Source organism: Molossus molossus, unplaced genomic scaffold, assembly GCF_014108415.1.
Source record: "Molossus molossus isolate mMolMol1 unplaced genomic scaffold, mMolMol1.p scaffold_m16_p_6, whole genome shotgun sequence".
In the NCBI taxonomy this organism is placed as follows: Eukaryota; Metazoa; Chordata; class Mammalia; order Chiroptera; family Molossidae; genus Molossus; species Molossus molossus.
In genome coordinates, this window is record NW_023425399.1 from 48,875,140 (window position 1) to 48,881,026 (window position 5,887).

At 41.7% G+C, this 5,887-nt stretch overlaps 1 pseudogene; it reads left to right on the forward strand.

The window, feature by feature from the left end:
* The first annotated feature begins 4,154 nt into the window (after positions 1-4,154).
* On the forward strand, positions 4,155-5,470 carry LOC118619332 (annotated as a pseudogene).
* Positions 5,471-5,887: the final 417 nt, after the last annotated feature.

Here is a 5,887-nt window from a genome sequence, read left to right on the forward strand (position 1 = left end):
TCAGGACTGATTTTGCTTGTCCCATAGATTTATTGTTGTGTGTTTATTTTCATTGGTTTCCAGGAAGTTTTTCATTTCTTCCTTAATCTTGTTAGTAACCCTCTCATTGTTTAATAACATGCTATTTAGCCTCCATGTGTTTTTATGATTTGGGGTATTTTTATTGTTTTTGAGTTTTAGTTTCATGTTACTGTGATCTGAGAAGATGCTTGATATGATTTCAAGTTTTTGAATTGGTAGAGACTTGCTTTGTGTTCTAACATGTGGTCTATCTTTGAGAATGACCCATGTGAACTTGAGAAAAATGTATATTCTGCAGCTTTGTGGTGAAATGTTTTGTAAATATCAATGAAGTCCAAGCGATCTAATTTGTCTTATAAGGACTCTATGTCCTTGTTAATTTTTTTTTTTTTTTTTTTGTCTAGAAATCTATCCAGTGGAGTCAATGGCATTTTAAAGTCACCCACTGTGATCATGTTACTATTGATTTCTCCCTTGAAATCCTCCACAGTTTTTAAATATATTTTGGTACTCACATATTTGGTGCATATATATTTGCCAGGGTTATATCCTCTTGTTGAATTGCTTCTTTTAATAATATGTAGTGAACTTCTCTGTCTCTTATTACGCCCTTGTTTTGAAGTCTATCTTGTCAGATACAAGTATTTCTATACTGGCTTTTTTTTTTCTTTTTCATTTCTTTTTGCTTGGAAAATTTTTTCTATCCCTACACTTTCATCCTGTGTGAGTGTTTTGTTGTGCAATGGGTTTCTTGTGGACAGCATATAAATGGGTCATGTTTTCTTACCCAATCAGCTACCCTATGTTTTTTTATTGGAGCCCTTAAGCCATTTATGTTTAAGGTAATTATTGATAGATAGTTATTAATTGCCATTTCAATTTTATGCCTTTGTGCCTCTCTCTTTCTTTCTCTCTCTCTTTTTTCTTCTTCTTACAACAGTCCTTTCAGCATTTCTTGGATTGCTGGTTTGGTGGTGGTAAATTCCTTTAGCTTTTTTCTATCCATGACGTCTTTATTTCTTCTTCAATTTTGAATAACAGCCTTGCTGGATAGAGTATTCTTGGATCCAGACCCTTGCCTTGCATTACTTTGTACACTTCATGCCACTCTCTTCTGGCCTGTAGCATTTTTATTGAGAAATTAGCTGACAGTCTAATAGGAGCTCCCTTGTAGGTAACTTTGTGTCTCTCTCTTGCTTCTTTACGATTCTTTCTTTGTCTCTAATGTTTGCGATTTTTATTATGATCTGGGGTTCATCTTGCTTGGGACTCTGTGTTTCCTGGACTTTTGTGACTTTTTTCTTCACCAGTTCAGGAACGTTTTCTGTCATTATATCTTCAAACAGGTTCTCTATTTTTTCTCTGATTCTTCTCCTTCTGGTATCTCTATAATGTGAGTGTTGTTATGTTTTGTATTGTCCCAGTGCTCCCTTAAACTTTCCTTCTGTTAAAAAAAATTTTTTTTTCATTTGCTGCTCTACTTGAGTGTTTTTCTCTACCTTGTCTTCTATGTCACTGATTTGGTCTTCAGCTTCTTCTAATCTACTATTGAACCCTTCTAAGATATTTTTCATAACAGCTATGTCATTATTTCCTCTTGATTTATATGCATAGCTGCTACCTCTTTTTTTAAGCTGAAGTAGTTCTCAGTAAGCTCTTCATAATTTTTATTAAGTTGCTTGTAGTTTTCACCAAATTGTTTAAGCACCCTTAAAATCATTGCTTTGACTTATTTATCTGACAAGTTTCTCTCTTCCATTTTTTTGTAATTTCTTTTCTGGTGATTCCTCTTTTTCATTATTTTGAGTGTTGTTTCTTTGTCTCCCCATTTTAGCCATCTGGTAGCTCTAGACCCATTGAGGGATTTTTGGATATATATGCGCCTCACTGTATATCAAATCAGGCTACTGTGCCTCCCAGACTGTTTTGTTGCATGTCGCCTCTTGCCTGCTGTGGATCCTGGAGGATTGACTACTGGGGGCTTATATTGGTGTGTCCTGGTAGGTGCTGCTACTGGATCATGTGGGCCCCTCTGGAGCTGTGTTCCCAGCTGGTTGCTGGTGCCACCTGTAGCTGTAAAGCTCAGGCCTTGTTGGAGCCATGCTCTCTGACTATACCATGGGCAGCTCAATCATGCAATGCCTTTGGAGACCCTGTTATAGGCAGCTTTAACCCCATGAGAAATTAACTGGAATTTGACTTCAACTGGGAATTCGAAAAGTAACATCCTTCAGATAAAAGAAGGATAATGATGGCTTTAGGGCCACAATGTCCAGCATGTCCTGTGAACAAATTGATAAGGAGAAATTGAAGCTTCCTTTCACTCCATAAAACTGTAACTGTTAAGAATGTATGTGCTGCCCTGGCCAGTTTGGCTCAGTGGTTAGAGCGTCGGCCTGCGGTCCGGAGAGACCCGGGTTCGGTTCCCGCTAAGGGCACGTACTTCAGTTGCAGTTTGTCCCCGGCCCTGGTTGGTTGTGCGGGTGGCAGCCACTCGATGTAACCCTTCACGTCAATGTTTTTCTCTCTCTCTCCCTTCCTCTCTCTCCCTCCCACTCTATCTGTACAAAAAATGGAAAAATATCCTCAGGTGAGGATTAAAAAAAATAAAAAAAAGAATGTATGTGCTGCACCTGGCTAACTGCCGATATCCATCTTTGTCACACACTTGCTAATTAGTACTTGTTTAACCCTGATTATAAAAGGGCTGGAAGTTTGCTAAGTGGTACTGCAGTTCTCCTCTGTGTAGGTTGGCTGTAGTCCCTGTGCAGGTAATAAAGCTCCTAATATTCAAAATTACTTTGTGTCTGAGTGAGGTTGATTCTCCTGGGTTGCAACAGACCCGACTCCACATCTTGTGGGTATCTGGGTCTCACAGGCCTCTCTGGTGCCCCAGCACCTCACAGTTCCTGCAGGCAGCTGAATCTCACAGTCCCTTTGGAGACCCCGCTCTACACCTATCTTCTGGGCAGCTGGGTCGCACAGGCCTCTCTGGTGCCCCTGAACCCTGCAGGTCCTACAGGAAGCTAGATTACATAATCTTTTTGGAGATCCATCTCTACACCTATCTTGTGAGCTGCTAGGTCCCACAGGCCCCTGTAGTGCCTCAGAACCCCGCAGGTTCTGTTGGTAACTGGATCACACAGTCCCTTTGGAGACCTGGGTCTACACCTATCCTGTGGACAGCTGGGTTGCACCAGTCCTTATTGGGCTCCAGCTTTCCATCACTCTTTTGGGCTGCTGGGTAGCACAGGCCTCTGTGGAGGCCCAGGTCCTGCAGCTGGCAGCAGGGGAGTGCTGCTGCCCCGTAGGGCTCAACTTCTGGTCAGTCTTGCTGTAGTTTTTTGGGATTGGTCTCAGCAGCTGGTCTTTGCTTCTGTTGTCTGGGGATAAATTCTGCTCCCAAGCTTCTGTTGCTAGGGTTATATATCAACTCTGATGAGGCACAGCAGCCTTATTTGATACACACTGAACTGCCTACACATTCCACCATTCCTCACTGGGCCTAGAACTACCAGACTGCTAAGATGGCGAGACAAAGAAACAACACCCAAATGAAAGAAAAGGAGAAATCACCAGAAAAAAAAACTTCATAAAATGGAAGCAAGCAACTTGTCAGATAAGGAATTTAAAGTAATGATTTTAAGGGTGCTCAAACAATTTAGCGAGAACTACAAGTAACTTAATGAGAATTATTAAGAGCTTAGTAGGAACTGCATCAACCTAAAAAATGAGGTAGAAGCTATGAATAAAATCAAGCAAAAATAGCTAAAGAGGAGGAAAGAGCATATACAGGAGGGAGGACAAGTGAGCAGCTCCAGGGATTTGGGATGAGTGGAGGCCAAAGGTGAACGAGAGAAAGGAGCAGGCATGGACAAGAGGGAATGGTGCTACACAGGTGAGCCTGGGACTCTGAGAGTGTGATTTTTCTCAGCAAAGAGCCAACTTCACAGAAGAGTGGGGACATGTGCCTCTGGGCGGAGGAAAAAGTCAGCAGGAATTTGAGATCTTTAGGGAATAAAATTGGGTTGTACCCCATCTTCTTTTTCTTGTTATGAATTCCCATAAAAAACAACAACAACAAGAATAACAGAAAACTTGCTATTAGCATGTTAGCCCCAATACCTGGCACCATGAAGGTGGCCGTCGTTCTCAAACCAACTCTCAGCATCAATACAGAAAAAGTCAATTTGGAGCTTTTTGCCTTCCTGGATATGGAATATGCAGATGTCCCACTATTAACTCCAAGCATCAAAGAAATTATGTCTCAGGCATTGAAAGCCACTTTCAGTGGTTTCTCCAAAGAACAGCAAAGACTGGGAATTCCAAAATACCCCTGGCAGTGGACAGAAACCCATGTTTGGAACTGGGTGATGTGAATGATGAATGAGTTCAGCCTGAAGGGTGTGGATTTCCAGAAGTTCTGTATGAATGGAGCAGCACTCTGTGCACTGATGAAAGACTGCTTTCTCGAGCTGGCCCCAGACTTGTTGAGACATCTTGTGAGAACATCTTGAGATCCTGCAGGAAGAGGATGTGAAACCATATTAAGTTAATGGAACCAACCCTACTTACCCAGAATTTTGTTATACCTTAGATTACTTCATTAGCTATGGTATTGAGCATGCTCAGTGTGTTTTTCCTTTGCAGTTCTCAGAGCCTAACTTCATCGCAGAGTCCTACCAGACACTCCATTCCATTAGCTGAGAGAAATTTCTCTTCCTCCACTATGAGAACGACTACCCCTTGGTCATTCTCTGGTACCCTCTGCTGACAGATACCTTGTAGACTGACTACTTTCCCATCAAACAAAAAGTCATAACACCAGACAGCATGTGCATGGGGAGGACCAGTCGTGGTAAACTCAGGGGCCAGGACACATTTGAGAGTATAGAGAGCTATGATAGTTGTGATCACTTCACCCTGTCCTGGAGCAGCCCGTCATCTTTCAATAGCCTGTAGTGTGTTCCCTCCTATGACAGCTTTGACTCCAAGGACTATTCAGCCACCCTGCTCAACCATAATTCTAAAAACACCTACAAGAAATATGTGACCTTGCTAACCTCAACAAGGGTAAGCCTGTCATTCCTGCCACTGCCCTGGCTCACTATGCAGGCTGTGTACCAGTCCAGCTGTGGCAGTTTCTTCTCGAATCACTCACTGATAATTCTTATCAGTCTTTTCTCAGATGGACAGGAGATGACTGAGCATTCAAATTCTCTCACCCAGATGAGGTGGCCAGGCGATGGGGAAAAAGAAAAAACAAGCTCAAGATGAATTATGAGAAGCTGAGCTATAGCCTATGCTACAATTATGACAAGAGCATCATCCATAAGACAGCAGGAAAACACTATATGTACCACTTTGTGTGTGATCTGCAGAGCCTTCTGGGGTACATGCCTGAGGAACTCCATGCCATACTGATGTCAAGCCAGACACCAATGAATGATGGACACCAAAGGGGCAGGGAAACTGCTGAGACATTTCAAAGAACCACATCAGCTGAACTCTTACTTTTTAATTGTTATTTCATTTTTAATTTTCCAGAATTTATTTTTTACATTCAGGGGTGAGAGCTAAGTGAGCTGCAGTTATAATCAATTGTGTGTAGTGGGAAAAAAGGGGCCAGAACTGGTGGGACAGGTGGGATAAGAAATTCTCGAGCACATTTTAGGAGAGAAAGAAAGGTCTTAGAAACCTGAAGAATCTGGCTTAAGGAAAGACAAGGATGACATGTCTAATCATTTTTAAAAATCATCTATGAAAAAAAGTAGGTCTCAAATTATGGCCTTATTAGCAAAAGAATTGGAGAAATTGGTAATTTGTATGCTTCTGGTTTTAGGTCTTGGAGGGCAAAAAAGAGGAA